General features: G+C 39.4%; 1 long non-coding RNA gene across 2 annotated transcripts; it reads left to right on the top strand.

The window, feature by feature from the left end:
- Positions 1-248: 248 nt before the first annotated feature.
- On the top strand, positions 249-1,639 carry LOC118490091. Of its 2 annotated transcripts, none has more exons than XR_004888089.1 (2): positions 249-600; positions 890-1,639. It is a non-coding gene; the product is annotated as an uncharacterized LOC118490091 (long non-coding RNA). The 2 variants fall into 2 exon arrangements; XR_004888090.1 differs by having other exon boundaries at positions 856-1,639.
- The last annotated feature ends 16,258 nt before the right edge of the window (positions 1,640-17,897 follow it).

Genomic DNA, 17,897 nt, shown 5'->3' with positions numbered 1-17,897 from the left:
CGTTAGCATTATTGTATATCTTTCTAGAATCTCTAATCATTTCAATCAAAATTTTAGAAAGATCCCTACATTCTTCTCACCTAAGCTCGCAACTTCCTCGTCATGTCATATTCATGATACTTCTTGATCCCATCCTTAACCCTCCAGAACATGTATTCCATATTCCCAATGAACCTCGCCAATGTATCTATACATATAATAAAAGAAACCGGTTGTTGGACACGTGGCAGTACCTCGGTGAGCCTAGCATTTAATTTTTCCCGCTCAATTGATAAACACTACGATCGGATAAACACGGTGATCCATTTTTTAATTCCTGACCCGATTTTATAATAAAACGGACCTTTTACAAGCTTCATTCTGAAACCCTAGAGCCATCACCGTAGATTCGTATGTGCTTTCATCTCGAATCTCTCTTACCTAAAATCCCAATGAAGGCTTCTCTTCTTGGGTCCTGATTTTTGTGGTATTACAAACAAAGTCATTGATATGAGGATTTGCAGGTGGTGAACCCTAAACTGTTCCTTCATTTGCGATGCCTGTGTCACCTCCTCCTTGACAAGTGAATCCTAAAATGATCCCCTAAACCCTCTCATCCAGGTAAAAGTCCGACGCTTACGTTTCAGGTAATGGGATTATTAAATGTCAAAGAGGAAGTCTGTAGGGCTCTTGATTCTTTCATTGCATAGGATTTGGATTTACCTTAAATTATTACTTTTCAGTTATTATCAGAGTATTAATCATTTGATAAATCGTTGTGGTTAACTTCAATCCAATTTTTCCTATTATAATAATGATAAGTTTGTTCCATTTAAATAGTTGTATCCCTAAATTTGTTCCATAACCATTGCTTAGGTATTTAATCACTATTCTTCTGTTCAATATGAAGATGGAATTGGCTATCGAATTTAAACTAGGCTACTGCTGCAACAAAAGCTATCGGGACAAAAGGATAGGTGGAAATGGAATAGTTGAAAAGAACAAGACTTCACTGTGAAGGAGGTGATACCATAACATGGAATGATTTCTGGTGGAACAAAATAGTTACTCCTAAGATAAATTTGTTTATATGGCGCGCAAGGGAAGGAAAGATACCATCGCCAGCAACATTAATGAACAGGGGTGTACCGTTACAAGATGTAAACTGAAACATGTGTGGAGTGTCCGTGGAGGATTCAGAACATATATTAGCAAGATGTCAGATCGCAAAAGGGATTTGGAGGCAGGTTCTCTGGTGGACAATGCAGCCAAAGACCAACAGTTGGATTCAGTCAAAGAAACAATGCAGAGTATAAATAATATGTAGGTATTGGCTAACCGGAAAAAAATAAAACATGTTGTATTCTCGCAAACACTACGGAGCATCTGGAATGCAAAGAACAAGAAAATATTTTGACAAAAGCCGATTAACGAGTACAAAGTCGTCGAAGAAATAAAGGAAAGATCGTTTGAATGGATATCGAAGAAATCGAGGCATTCAAGTATAACTTGGAGTAAATGGAGAATGTTTAGTATTAATGTTTAGAGGTATTGTTGTTTCTTGGTTCATGTACTGTGGCCTTCATAGCACCTTGCTTGGATGGCTGTATGTTGAAGTAATAAAATGTTCCAGTTGCCAGTCAAAAAAAAAAAAAAAAAATACCTTGGTGGATTTTTTCTCAATAAAGGTATCTCTTGGTTTCATTGTCTATGTCCATTAATATTTCTATTACTACTTCATTGTCTATGTCCATTAATATTTCTATTACTACTACTAATACTAGCCTTAAATACTCCTGAAGTGCCACTACTTTATATTTGCATTGGTTTATAAGCCATATATTTACTACTATAAATGAGTAACATTTAAGTTTATAAGTTATGAATCATAATTTAAAACTTCTTTTTTAGAACCACATATTCTGTTATGTACACATGTATGCTCATCGTTACAGGTTCCAAAAGCAATTAATATACACAAATATGGTCATTCTTACAAGTTTTAAAAGAAATTCAGAGTATTTATTTGTTAAACCGCGTGTAACGCGGGCTGTAACCTAGTTGTCTTATATGATAATTGATAAGAAACCTCATAGAGTAGCGTTGGGTATAGACTTCTCGACACCGATAGGAGTGGCGCGACAGTAAGGGCAGTTGGCCCGAGTCACAACCCACGGGTTTATTCTTTAATTACGAATTATAAACCCTAATTGTGTAGTCTATAAAAATCAAGGTTGGAGAACTCGCTAGTCGCTAGCGGGTCGGTGAGGTAGGGACTAGCGACTACTCGGGATTACTCGGGATTAATCGGATCGGACTTTTTATGTATAATTTTAAGTTTTTATACATATATACATATAATTTTATACGTAATTTTTTTAAGTGGACAAGTTTTGACCGGAATCTGGGAGGTTTTGGCCGGAATATGTGTATTTTTCTGATTTTTCAGATTTTTTCCGATTTTTCAGATTTTTTCCGATTTTTTCTGATTTTTTCCGATTTTTTTTTGTTTTTTCCCGATTTTTTTCCCAACTGACTAGTCGCGATTAGGGCCGACTAGGGCCGATTAGGGCCGACTAGGCCGACTAGCGATTTTTTTACTGATTAGCTGAAAATTACTCAGTTGATGGGCGGCTAGCGACTAGTCAGCGATTAATCGCCGGCTAGTCGCGATTTTTGCAACCATGATAAAAATAACCTCTTATACTTGTAATGATAAAAACACCTAAATAAAAAAATCTTAGTTCTCACTCGTGGACGTAGGTCAGTTTAGACCGCTTTCGGTGTTGTGTTCGTATTCGTGTGTGTGCTTGGTTCTAACAAGTGGTATTAGAGCTTTGGCTCGTCACACGCAGGAAACACAATGCAAGAGAGTTACGATCTAGGGTTTGCTACGAGCAGTCACACCACTGTCCTCAGTCGATCGCTTGATCAGTTTCGTCACCTGATACTCCGTTGCTATTCTTTTCATTAGGATAAACCAAGTAGAAAAAAGACAAAACAAGATATAGGATTAGTGAATTACGATTAAAAGGAAAAAGGAAGCAGAAGCATTCTTTTTTTTGCTTTGGAGTTTTGCGCAGATCAAGAATCAAGAAGAAAAGTGAACTTGTCTTAATTTGTTTTTATTTAGGGGTAGTAGCCTAGCGTATTTAAATTGAGTGGCTAAAGGTTTTAGTGGGCAGTAGCCAAGAAAAATATTTGGTTGAGATCAGTGTTTTTTAGAATTTTAGTGTTGGTTTTATGTTTATTTTAATTTCAGTTTTCGTTTAGTCGTGTTTGTGTTATCATGGTAAAATATGGGAAAATTCAAATCGAAAAATTTGACGGGAAGAAGTTTGGTTGGTGGAAGATGCAAGTTGAAGCACTACTTTGTTAGAAAGACTTAGATGTAGTGCTCGAGGATGAAAAACCAGAAAAAAATTTCCCAAACAGATTGGGATAAGTTAGATAAGAAAGCCAGAGCCATGATAACTCTTTGTCTATCTTTCTCTATCTAAGAATGTTACATTTAATATCCAAAAGGAGACCTTAGCTAAAGTAATGATGACAACATTATCGAACACGTATGAGAAGCCTTTTGCAGCAAATAAGGTTTATTTTATTCGTGAGCTTGTGAATACCTGGATGAGAGAAGGTGATTCAATAACAATCCACATCAACAAAGTTAAGAAATGGCAGACTGACAGCTGCAGGGCTTGTCTGGCGGTTGGCCTATACGCATCGTATAGGCCTATATGATGCGTATTAAGGCCCTGATTTTTTAGGTTTGATTTTTTGGTGTTTTGTTTTTGGTTTTTGGTGTTTTGGGTTTGGTTATTGGTGTTTATTGTTGGTTATTTTTTATTTAATGAATTTAAAACCTTTATTTTTTTATCATTAAGTATCGTATTATAGCGTATCGTGGCATATCGTATCACATCTTTATTATTTTTTTATCATTAAGTATCGTATTATAGCGTATCATTATAGTGTATCGTGGCGATCTGTATCACAAGCTTCTGCCTTTGGAACCACAAATCACATCTTAAAAATGACCATGAGAAACATCTAAGATGTATTCTTAATTTGCTAAAACAAGAAAGGCTTTGTACGAAATTCTCTAAGTGTGAGTTTTAGCTTAGAGAAGTCCAATTCTTAGGACACATGATTAGTGAACGTGGAATCCTAGTGGACCCAACTATGATTGAAGCAATCATGAATTGGGAAGCACCCAAAACCCCATCTGAAATCCGCAGCTTATTGGGATTGGCTGGTAATTATAGAAGGTTCACTAAGAACTTCTCGAGAATAGCCACTCCCTTAATTGCGTTGACTCGTAAGAATGCCAAATTTGATTGGGGATAAAAAAAAGAATCCTTTGAGATTCTTAAACAGAAATTGAATAATACTCCAGTATTATCTTTACCTGATGGAGTTAAAGACTTCGTAGTCTACTGTGCTGCTTCGCACACAGGATTAGGGTGCGTGCTGATGCAAAGAGGCAAGGTGATAGCCTATGCATCACGAAAACTTAAGGTGCACGAGAAGAATTACACCACCCATGACTTAGAACTGGGTGCCGTTGTATTTGCACTAAAGTTATGGAGACATTATCTATATGGTACAAAGTGTGTAATATACACTGATCATAAAAGCCTCCAACATATATTTAATCAAAAGGATTTAAATATGCGGCAACGCCGTTGGATGGAAACATTGAATGATTACGAATGTGAGATTCGTTATCATCCTGGAAAGGCAAATATTGTTGCTGACGCCTTGAGCCGTAAAGAAAGAATTAAACCAATTAGGGTTCATGCTAAAAGAATTGAACTTAGACCCAGTTTGAATGAGAAACTGCTAGAAGTTCAAAGGCAAGCTTTATTAAAAACAAATGTTTCTAACGAAGGATTAGGTGGAAAAATGGATCAGTTAACACCTGGAAAAGATGGAATTTTGAGATTCAACAATAGAATCTGGGTTCCCATCTTCGGAGGACTTAGAGATCTGATTCTCCAGGAATCACATAATTCCAAATATTCAGTACATCCTGTAGGAGACAAAATGTAACACCTCGAAAATTTACGTCCTATAATGTATTGACACGTGTCATAAGCTTGAACGTGAGAAAGAATACTATAGAGGGACTAAAGTTGACAAACATGGAAAGTATGTGAATTCAAGGGTTCAAGATGTCAACAAGGGATAAATATACTTTACAGTAACCCTAGATGATGCTCATACCTTCAAACGAATAAATCATGGATCATACGGAGCTAAATATGAAAGAAAGTGAGAGATTACAAACTACAGGGGTTAAATGTGTCAGCATGTTTAAGTTATACCTCTGAGTGACCTTTTAGCAAACCCGAAGCTTTGTAACGGTGAATTATGCTTACTAGAATGCACGATAAAAATTTCATAAAGTTTCGTTGCCATATGAGAAAATTATGACCAAATTCGTTTAAGAGGGGTTAAAGCGTCAACGTTGAAAGTTATGACTTTTCGGGTAATAACAAAGTAAATGAGGACTTAACAAGATGGGTAAATGTCTCAAGGCCCTTGTACGTAAATAAGAAGGGCTCATAATGCAGAGTTACCCTTCCGAAAAGCCAAGAGCCAATATGTAATAATTGAAAGATTTGAAATCTGTCAGGAAGATTCAGGCGGGCCGCGTAAGCCTTGTTAAGGTCTTACGCGGGCCGCGTGAGACGCCCAGATGCATAAAACACGTACAGCAGCACTGTTCAGCCTGTTAAGTGACTTAGATTGAATTATTCTCAGCATGGGCGACCCCTAAACTGTTCCTAGGCCTTAGGGGCACTTGTAAATGATCTGGGATCCATAGTAGACTTAGTTGTCATGATCTTATGCACCAAAGATCACTATATAAAGCCTTAGAGTTGCAACATTGTGATCACACCTCACTTCTGCATTTCTGGAGCTTCCTGGAGCTCAAGAGCCTTCTCTAAGCCTCTCTGGTCGTGCATTAGACTTTAGTAAGTATGCTTAACCTTTCTTAGTTAAGTTTTTACTTAGTTTTAGCTCTAAAGTCAAACCGTCGTAATTAACGGTTGACTTAACGATTAATCACTAATGGTCCAGTGATTAGTCGAACCAAAGGTAGTTATAAGTTGGTAATCATGTGAGCATTAAACCCTTAAAAGGGCACCCTCTGATTCCCACTCTAACTAGTTCAAATATCGGGTCAAAGTTGCTATTGAAAAGTCAACAGAATGCTAATTTTCGATTTAACGCATAATTAACAATGTAGAAGGCATGTAACATATTTTATCACTCATATAACTTGATAATAAGTATAAGAACTGGTCTAAGCTTGTTTGATCTGACCATTTACTGTTTTGACCCGGTTCGGAACCGAAAGTCGCAAAACTTTGACTTTTGCTTTGACTTCAGTTCTGACCCGTTTTAGTATGACTTGGATATGCCTTTGGACTTCCTTAGGACTAGGTTACATGATGGTATGACCCTCTGTGACTGGTTCGTTGTTTGTCCGAGTCATTTCCACATTTCCGTTATATGCATAAAAGTTGACCATAATGCCCTTTTTACCTTAAAACGGGAATTTTGGATATGTGAAAGGACAATAACATTAGTTACTGATTTCTAAACATGTCCCTAAAATTTCATGTCAATTCGAGGTCTAGAATAGGAGTTATGCTAAATAGCGCAGTTAAGAAAACTTTTGTTAATTAAACGACGCACTTAGCATAAAGCCTATCTAAACCCAAATTTCGAGACCAAACCTTTTACACACTGATTTAATATACTATTTTGGGATTTTTAAAGACTTTTAATTATTTTTAACCTGCTCATAACCTAAGGTTATGACCTTGATTCGGTAAATACCGAATATACCCTTTTCGGACATAAAACGAGTTCTACATAGTATTTTGACGCCAATCCAATTGCTACTGATTTTAAATAATACATAAAGTATTCTGAACTAGATAACCTGATCAGAAAACTCAGATTTCCTGTATAACCCGGAAATCGCTTAAAACGACTTTATACGCGTATTAAACGCATAGTTTGGGTTTAGAACCATTTTTGTCATAAAGACTTATTACCTACTGATATAACTTGTTAAAATAAGTGGTTTTACTGATTACTTCAGACCCGAATATCAAAAGTATAAATAACCTCTTTTATAATCTTTAAAATGACCAAAATACCCCTACAGGGCGTATTATGGGATTAAACTCGTTATGGGCATAATGGAAGGTATCCTACTGATATCACAACATATTTAGAGCATATTGACTTAGGAAACCTGTATAAGACTCTCACGGTTACCCGTTACGCCATTTACGCGTTCGGTTCGGTTTATGTAACTAGTTTACATAAATTAGCCGAAACGGGTCAAACCTTGTCGTTTTTATCTCAAAATCCAGAATGTGGTTGGATTACCCATATTATACAAGTCTTCAAACTTGTCGGGTCTAAATCACATTCCATTCCGGTCTTCGCTTAATCACGCGTTTGAACCGTATCTTTCGTTAAAACTAACCGGTCTAAGTTTAGGCTTAATTAAAGACCCGTTAGGATTCTAATAGGTTATTATAAACCTTTGTTCCAGAATAGGAGAACCGGTAAAAGCTACCCGCACTTGCTATTTGTGAATTGATACTTGCAAAGGTAAATACTGTTAACTTAATTTCCCTTATACGGGCTTGGGGTACGGTATATAAAATACCGCTTGGTCCAGCATTGAATCTTTAATCGAATAGAGATTAAATCATTGATATTCTTTGTTTTGAAATGTTTTGTTGCTTAAAGCCTTTGGGGGGTTAATGACCATGTCCCGGATATCCTTGACATCATCTTACGAGATGGCCACAACCTGAGCACGGGGTGTAGGAGTACACCCGTCAGTGCATAAATGAATAAATAATGTGGTGTGTCTATTGATCTTTTACCCGGTCTGCGGATTGGGCTACTGAACGTATAAGAAACATGTAAATCGTTTACAAGTATTATATTGAAATAATTATCCCAAGTTATAAAAGTTTGTGCCACGTGCATTCAAATCAATTTTATTAAACTTTTCAAAATGAGTCGGTTGAATGTATTTACCAGTGTAAACTGACGTATTTTTCCCAAAAGGTTAAGTGCAGGTACTATGCGAACTAGGCTGGCTTTCTCCTAGCGTCCACAATAAGTCTCGCAAGCTTGGATGTCAACTGTTGAACAATGTTTCCTATTTTATTTTTGATCCCCTGTGGATTACTTTCAACAATTGTGATACTTGATATTACAATTCATTAAAGTTGAAATATATCTATCTTTTGCTTCCGCTGTGCATTTAAATATTGTGTTGTTTGACTGTAATGTTACCAACTACGTCACGATACTCCCCCACCGGGCCCACCGGTGAAACGTGTGAATATCGGGGTGTGACAGGTTGGTATCAGAGCCAACGTTGAGTGAATTAAGCACTATCCTTATGTGTTTAATCTCAATGACACAATTGCACATACTCGAGTCTAGACAAGAACTTGGGACAAATCCAAGTTATTGCTTTAGTTTGTCCTTTATTGTTTGTTACTTATTTCAATTGTTTAATCAGGAAATATGCCACCGAGAATCAGAAGAGGAGGAAGAGGCAAAGGGCCAATCACTACCCATAACGATCACGAGGCCGGACCTTCTAACCTGCGAGCTCCTTCCAGTACAATGAGCGGAACAGGAGGAACCTTTTTGAGCCCGCTAGGCGGTCTATCTCTCACAGTTCAACACCTTCTTACCGTCACTCCTTTGGGCCGCACTCGGAAAACGAGCCCGATAACCCTCAACCTTCATTCATACCTCTCCAACGTTCCGTTTCACATTGTTCCTTCGGCGACCCTACTCCTGTCTTTCAGGGCCGGTTCAACCCGGAAAACTTTGTCCAAGAACCGGTGGGCTTTAACCCATTGGGACCGGAGGACCATTTCTCAGAAGACAATGCAATGGACATAGACGAGGACACGGATCCCGTCGAACCTGCAACAGGTACCCCCAACCATCCTATCGAGATCTCTGATGGATCATCCTTCCATGGAACACCCTATCAGGGTCCATACAGTTACCAAGCAAGGTTCAACCAGTATGAGTGGTACTTTACACCCTCTCACCATTTATCGCCTCATGAGCAGCAACAACAGCAGCAGGATCCCTCCGAGGATTCGCGTTTCGTGGCAGTCACACCATCGCCTCCACCGCCGCCAGTTCATCAAGCACCTCCAGATCCTCCAAGGCGTAGGAGAACAGGCGCACAGATATCCGCACGAAGAGGGGATTTTCATTTTAGCACCCCTCGACACTCCAGTGGCAGTCATTATCCGCCACTGCATGAAGACCCACAAATGGGTAGACCTTCTAACCCAGCTGCAGAGGTGAATTCTGCACCAGTTGCACCACCTCCGCCACCATTTGGTTATGATAACCCGATACCTACATACGCCGGTTCCACAGCATACAACCCGTTTGAGCTGCCAGCTCACACTCACTACAACTATATTGATACTGACCCATACCTAGAAGCGGCGGCAAACTACAACACCCTACATCTCGAAGGACCTTATGGAACTCCTTGGGGAATGGGATACTCAACTCATGGGTATCCAGTACCTGCTAGACCTCCGGCTCAGCACCTATCGCAGCCGCCACGTTTTTCCCCACCGGAGTAGGAAGAAATCCTCCACCGTTTAAATAGGGTGGAACGAGATTTTGAAGAAGAACGTAAGAACAACTGTAGATTCCTCAAGGGTATGGCAAACCTGTTAAAAGGGTAGAAGAAGCGAGATCATTAATCTCTATATGTATTATTGTATTTCTATTTCAATCAAGTCCCTGCGTGGACATTTATTTGTCTTTTAGTCCCTGCGTGGACCTATCTTTCAGTCCCTGTGAGGACATCTATCCTAGTATTGGTCCCTGCGTGGACTTGTTTTCTAGTTTAACCTCTGTGTGGGTATTTCGCCTATTTAAAAGTCCCGTTTTGGGCAATGTGTAATCCTTTTAGTATGTAATGGAATGTTAAGTTTATAAATTTCACTTTTGTCATTATATGCATAAAATATATGAAATAAAAAAATAATTCAAAATCATTCCTTTTTTTAATAATCTGCCTACCATATATTAATTAAGGATCTTAACGGTATAACCTAGCCTTCGTGTCATTATAAGACCTGGCCAAGATGGTAAGACCTGGTTAAAAGATTCAAATCTTTGTTAACATCTGAAGACATGTTAACACTCCTGGCAGATGTGATTCGTTAAAAATCACACACGTCATTTTATATAAGGATCTTTCAAAAGATTCCTAAACCTAACTTAATGATCTATAAATCATGGGTTTAAATCATCAATTAAGATGATCATGTGTTAGTAGTATAGTGCCTATGGGCCATACTCATTGTCATATAAGACAAAAGACAGTAGTAGCCTATGACTCCCTGTCAAGAAAAGGTAAAGAACTATGTTCAATCCTTAATGCTTTGATTCTCTGAAGTCATGGCTTACGAATAGAAATGTCCCTGTGACTAGGATTTTGTGCTAATAATACTATTATTGTTGTGTAATTAGGATAAATTATATAAAAATCCTAAATAAATGTGAGTAATAAATTAACCAAATATGGTTTATGTTACCATGGTTAATGAATTGCCCAAAAGGGCAAATTCCATAATAAACTCCCAAATAAAACTTTACCGATATCTTGTGTAACAGTTCAAGATACGATGGCTGACTCGGATGAAATAAATAGTCACCCAAAGGAGAATCTGAATGATGCTCGGATTAATGTAACAAGTGCTGAACTGCAAGCGTTAATAGACAACGCTGTTACGAAAGCCTTGGATAGGCAGTATAGCGAATCGAGCGGTACTCGGAGTAGGACCCTATCCGCACCGCATTCTAAGCCCAAGACTCATTCTGGGGCGCATAGCAAGCCTCTCTCCAAGAAGGAAGAACCAAAGAAAGATGATGACGATCGTCACTCTTCAAACCATCATAGTGTCCCATCTCAAGGTATCGTGCTGAATCAAGGACCCCGTGATAAGGGTTGCTCTTACAAATACTTTATTTCATGCAAGCCCTGAGATCTTACGGGGAAGAAAGGAGCAATAGACTGCATGACATGGTTGGATGAGATGGACACAGTGGTTGATATCAGCGGGTGCGCTGAGAAGGATGTAGTAAAGTTTGTGTCTCAATCATTCAAAGGTGAGGCCTTAGCCTGGTGGAGATCGTTGATTCAAGCTGCTGAGAAGATTCCACTGTACAGTATGTCATGGGAACAATTTGTTGCCCTTACCCGAGAGAATTACTGCCCTCGGCATGAGGTAGAGAAGATTGAGTCAGATTTTCTGTCGTTAGTGATGAAGAATCTGGATTGCCAAGCTTACCTTATGAGCTTTAATACAATGTCAAGGTTGGTTCCTTATCTGGTAACCCCGGAACCCAAAAGAATAGCTCGTTTCATAGGGGGCTTAGCTCCGGAGATAAAGGCAAGTGTAAAAGCCTCTCGGCCAGCTACATTCAGGTCAGTAGCTGATATATCCTTATCCCTCACACTAGACGCGGTCAGGCAAAGATCGCTGAGGAACAAGGATGCCGAGAAAAGGAAGCATGATGATGATGACAACTCGCGTCGATCAAATAAGAAGCACCGAGGAAACAATGACCACAGGAAGGGGTTTAGTTCAAAGAAGGATGGGCATCAGTCTGGGGATAAGCCCAAGTGTAAGACTTGTCAGAAATACCATTTTGGGAAGTGCAGATTTGACACAAAATCCCAATCTCAGACAAGGCCTTGTGGGATTTGCAAATCCATGGAACATAAAACCCTAGAGTGCAAGAAGCTGAAGGACGCAACGTGCTACAGTTGTAACGAGAAGGGGCACATCAAAACAAATTTCCCAAAGAATGCCAAGAAAGCTGATGAAGGGAAGAAGACCAATGCTAGAGTCTTCAGAATGGATGCAAAGGAAGCTGTGCAGGACGAAAATGTGATCACAGGTACCTTCCTTATAAATGATGTCTATGCAAGAGTACTATTTGATTCAGGAGCTGATAAATCTTTCGTAGACAATAAGTTTTGCAAATTGCTGAATTTACCTGTTAAAACCTTAAGTGTGAAGTATGCGGTAGAATTAGCAGATGGCACCATAGAAACCGCCTCAACCATATTAGACGGATGTTTCATATCCATTAAGAACCACTCTTTTCCGTTGTCCATACTTCCTTTGAAGTTAGCTGGTTTCGACATAGTTCTGGGTATGGACTGGTTATCTCATAACCAGGCCCTGATTATCTGCAATAAGAAGCAAGTAGTGCTCAAGACTCCGTCTGGTGAGTCACTTACCATTCAGGGAGATACCCGGTATGGACTGCCGGAGCAAGTATCTATGCTCAAGGCCTCTAGGTGTTTGAAGAAGGGCTGTGTCATCTATATGGCACAAGTAACTATCGATGAGCCGAAACCCAAGATTGAGGATATCCCTGTCATTGCCGAATACCCTGAAGTTTTTCCTGAAGAACTACCTGGATTACCCCCAGATAGGCAAGTGGAGTTCAGGATTGACATTATTCCTGGAGCAGCACCTGTTGCTAGAGCACCCTACAGATTGGCACCAACAGAGATGAAGGAATTGAGAACCCAACTGGATGAATTGCTAGCCAAAGGTTTCATTAGATCTAGTTCATCTCCTTGGGGAGCACCAATCTTATTTGTCAAGAAGAAGGATGGATCGATGCGTCTGTGTATCGATTACCGTGAGCTTAACAAAGTCACTATCAAGAATAGGTATCCATTACCCAGGATCGACGATCTGTTTGATCAACTTCAAGGGGCAAGCTATTTCTCTAAGATTGACTTAAGGTCAGGTTATCACCAACTGAAGGTTAGAGATGAAGACGTACACAAGATTGCATTTAGGACTCGTTATGGTCATTACGAGTTCCTAGTGATGCCTTTTAGGCTCACTAATGCACCAACGGCATTCATGGATCTCATGAACCGTGTCTGTAAACCATACTTGGACAAATTTGTCATCGTCTTCATTGACGACTTCCTCATCTACTCAAAGAACCAAGCTGATCATGAAAAGCATCTTCGATGTATTCTTTCGCTACTTCAACAGGAAAAGCTTTACGCCAAATTTTCGAAGTGTTAATTCTGGCTTCGAGAAGTCCAATTCCTTGGACATATGGTTAGTGAGCGTGGTATCCAGGTGGATCCCGCTAAGGTGGAAGCTGTCATGAATTGGTAAGAGCCGAAGACGCCCACACAAATTCGCAGCTTCTTGGGTTTGGCAGGTTACTATAGGCGCTTTATTGAAAATTTTTCAAGGATTGCTGCACCCCTAACTTCTTTGACTAGAAAGAATACTAAGTTCGACTGGGGACCGAAGCAACAAGAAGCCTTTGATATCCTTTAGCAGAAGCTAAGCAATGCACCTGTATTAACATTACCTGATGGAATAGAAGAATTTGTGGTATATTGTGATGCATCACACACCGGGATGGGATGTGTGCTTATGCAGAAAGGCAAGGTTATTGCCTATGCTTCACGTCAGTTAAAGGTACATGAAAGGAATTACACCACCCACGACTTGGAGTTAGGTGCTGTTGTATTCACACTGAAGCTATGGAGGCACTATTTATATGGCATCAAATGCGTGATCTATTCTGATCACAAGAGCCTCCAGCATCTGCTTAACCAAAAGGATTTGAACATGAGACAGCGACGGTGGATGGAGACTTTGAATGATTCGACTGTGAGATAAGATACCATCCTGGCAAGGCAAACATAGTCGCCGATGCCTTGAGCCGGAAGGAAAGGGTGAAGCCTATAAGAATCAATGCCAAGAGCATTGAGATAAAGAATAGTTTAAATGAAAGGTTGTTAGCTGCGCAGAAGGAAGCTGTGCTGGAAGCTAACTATCCTAATGAAAAGCTAGGAGTAACTGAAGAACAGTTATCCTGTGGCAAGGACGGAATTTTAAGGTTAAATGGACGAATATGGGTTCCAGTTTATGGAGGACTTCGAGATGTTATCCTCCAGGAAGCCCACAGTTCCAAATACTCCGTTCATCCTGGAGCTGACAAGATGTACCAGGATTTGAAGGCAAACTTTTGGTGGATAGGCTTGAAGAAGTCTATAGCTACCTATGTAGCTAAATGTTTGACATGTGCGTAGTCAAAGCTGAACATCAGAAGCTGTCAGGTTTGCTGCAACAGCCTGAACTTCCCGAATGGAAGTGGGAAATGGTGACCATGGATTTCATCACCAAGTTGCCAAGGATAAGGAAAGGAAATGATACGATATGGGTGATCGTAGACAGACTGACTAAGTCAGCACACTTCCTGCCCATTAAGGAGACTTATAGCTCCGACATGCTAGCCCAATTATACGTAGATAAGATTGTGTCTCTACATGGCGTGCCTGTGTCTATTATCTCTGACAGAGATACTAGATACACGTCACATTTTTGGAAAAGTTTCCAACAATCTTTGGGCACGCGCTTAAATTTCAGTACGGCTTACCATCCTCAGACGGACGGACAGAGTGAGCGTACTATCCAAACTTTGGAAGACATGCTTCGTGCATGTGTGATTGATTTAGGTGGTAGCTGGGATAACCACCTGCCATTGATCGAGTTCTCGTATAACAATAGCTACCATACCAGCATTAAAGCTACGCCTTTTGAGGCCTTGTATGGTAGGAAGTGCAGAACGCCCATTTGTTAGGCGGAAGTTGGAGATGTCCAACTGACAGGACCGGAAATAGTCTTTGAAACGACGGATAAGATTGTCCAGATTCATGACCGTCTGAAAGCTGCCCGAGATCGGCAGAAAAGCTACGCAGATTTGAAGTGTAAACCTTTTAACCTCGAGGTAGGTGACAAGGTACTGCTTAAAGTATCACCCTGGAAAGGAGTGATGCGATTTGGAAAGAAAGGTAAGTTAAGCCCGAGGTACATAGGACAATTCGAGATCATCGAACGTGTCGGATCAGTTGCCTATAAGTTAAACTTACCTGAAGAGCTCAGTAGTATTCACAATGTGTTCCACATCTGCAATCTGAAAAAGTGTTTCGCTGATGAATCACTAGTCATACCACATACAGATGTACACATTGATGAGAGCTTGAAGTTCGTTGAAAAACCTGTGTCGATCAAGGATCGACAGGTTAAGAAGCTTCGAAGGAAGTATATACCGATTGTAAAGGTTAATGGGATGCTCGTAGAGGTCCTGAGTACACGTGGGAAGTAGAGTCCACGATGAAAGAAAAGTACCCTCAATTGTCTCAGTAAATCTCGAGGTCGAGATTTCTTTTAAGGGGGTGAGGATGTAACACCTCGAAAATTTACGTCCTATAATGTATTGACACGTTTCATAAGCTTGAACGTGAGAAAGAATACTATAGAGGGACTAAAGTTGACAAACATGGAAAGTGTGTGAATTCAAGGGTTCAAGATGTCAACAAGGGATAAATATACTTTACAGTAACCCTACATGATGCTCATACCTTCAAACGAATAAATCATGGATCATACGGAGCTAAATATGAAAGAAAGTGAGAGATTACAAACTACAAGGGTTAAATGTGTCAGCATGTTTAAGTTATACCTCTGAGTGACCTTTTAGCAAACCCGAAGCTTTGTAACGGTGAATTATGCTCACTAGAATGCACGATAAAAATTTCATAAAGTTTCGTTGCCATATGAGAAAATTATGACCAAATTCGTTTAAGAGGGGTTAAAGCGTCAACGTTGAAAGTTATGACTTTTCGGGTAATAACAAAGTAACTGAGGACTTAACAAGATGGGTAAAAGTCTCAAGGCCCTTGTACGTAAATAAGAAGGGCTCATAATGCAAAGTTACCCTTCCAAAAAGCCAAGAGCCAACGTGTAATAATTGAAAGATTTGAAATCTGTCAGGAAGATTCAGGCGGGCCGCGTAAGCCTTGTTAAGGTCTTACGCGGGCCGCGTGAGACGCCCAGATGCAGAAAACACGTACAACAGCACTGTTCAGCCTGTTAACCGACTTAGATTGAATTATTCTCAGCATGGGCGACCCCTAAACTGTTCCTAGGCCTTAGGGGCACTTGTAAATGATCTGGGATCCATAGTAAACTTAGTTGTCATGATCTTATGCACCAAAGATCACTATATAAAGCCTTAGAGTTGCAACATTATGATCACACCTCACTTTTGCATTTCTGGAGCTTCCTGGAGCTCAAGAGCCTTCTCTAAGCCTCTCTGGTCGTGCATTAGACTTTAGTAAGTATGCTTAACCTTTCTTAGTTAAGTTTTTACTTAGTTTTAGCTCTAAAGTCAAACCGTCGTAATTAACGGTTGACTTAACGATTAATCACTAATGGTCCAGTGATTAGTCGAACCAAAGGTAGTTATAAGTTGGTAATCATGTGAGCATTAAACCCTTAAAAGGGCACCCTCTGATTCCCACGCTAACTAGTTCAAATATCGGGTCAAAGTTGCTTAGAAAAAGTCAACAGAATGCTAATTTTCGATTTAACGCATAATTAACAATGTAGAAGGCATGTAACATATTTTATCACTCATATAACTTGATAATAAGTATAAGAACTGGTCTAAGCTTGTTTGATCCGACCATTTACTGTTTTGACCCGGTTCGGAACCGAAAGTCGCAAAACTTTGACTTTTGCTTTGACTTCAGTTCTGACCCGTTTTAGTATGACTTGGATATGCCTTTGGACTTCCTTAGGACCAGGTTACATGATGGTATGACCCTCTGTGACTGGTTCGTTGTTTGTCCGAGTCATTTGCAAATTTCCGTTATATGCATAAAAGTTGACCATAATGCCCTTTTGACCATAAAACGAGAATTTTGGATATGTGAAAGGACAATAACCTTAGTTACTGATTTCTAAACATGTCCCTAAAATTTCATGTCAATTCGAGGTCTAGAATAGGAGTTATGCTAAATAGCGCAGTTAAGAAAACTTTTGTTAATTAAACGGCGCACTTAGCATAAAGCCTATCTAAACCCAAATTTCGACACCAAACCTTTTACACATTGATGTAATATAATATTTTGGGATTTTTAAAAAATTTTAATTATTTTTAACCTGCTCATAACCTAAGGTTATGACCTTGATTCGGTAAATACCGAATATACCCTTTTCGGACATAGTATTTTGACGCCAATCCAATTGCTACTGATTTTAAATAATAAATAAAGTATTTTGAACTATATAACCTGATCAGAAAACTCAGATTTCCTGTATAACCCGGAAATCGCTTAAAACGACTTTATACGCGTATTAAACGCATAGCTTGGGTATAGAACCATTTTTGTCATAAAGACTTATTACCTACTAATGTAACTTGTAAAAATAAGTGGTTTTACTGATTACTTCAGATCCGAACATCAGAAGTATAAATAATCTCTTTTATAATCTTTAAAATGACCAAAATACCCCTACGGGGCGTATTATGGGATTAAACTCGTTATGGGCATAATGGAAGGTATCCTACTGATATCACAACATATTTAGAGCATATTGACTTAGGAAACCTGTATTAGACTCTTACGGTTACCCGTTACGCCATTTACGCGTGCAGTTCGGTTCATGTAACTAGTTTACATAAATTAGCCGAAACGGGTCAAACCTTGTCGTTTTTATCTCAAAATCCAGAATGTGGTTGGATTACCCATATTATACAAGTCTTCAAACTTGTCGGGTCTAAATCACATTCCATTCCGGTCTTCGCTTAATCACGCGTTTGAACCGTATCTTTCGTTAAAACTAACCGGTCTAAGTTTAGGCTTAATTAAAGACCCGTTAGGATTCTAATAGGTTATTATAAACCTTCGTTCCAGAATAGGAGAACCGGTAAAAGCTACTCGCACTTGATATTTGTGAATTGATACTTGCAAA

The sequence above is a fragment of the Helianthus annuus genome, chromosome 3, assembly GCF_002127325.2.
Source record: "Helianthus annuus cultivar XRQ/B chromosome 3, HanXRQr2.0-SUNRISE, whole genome shotgun sequence".
Taxonomy (NCBI): domain Eukaryota; kingdom Viridiplantae; phylum Streptophyta; class Magnoliopsida; order Asterales; family Asteraceae; genus Helianthus; species Helianthus annuus.
This window is presented reverse-complemented; position numbering and strand designations above follow the sequence as displayed.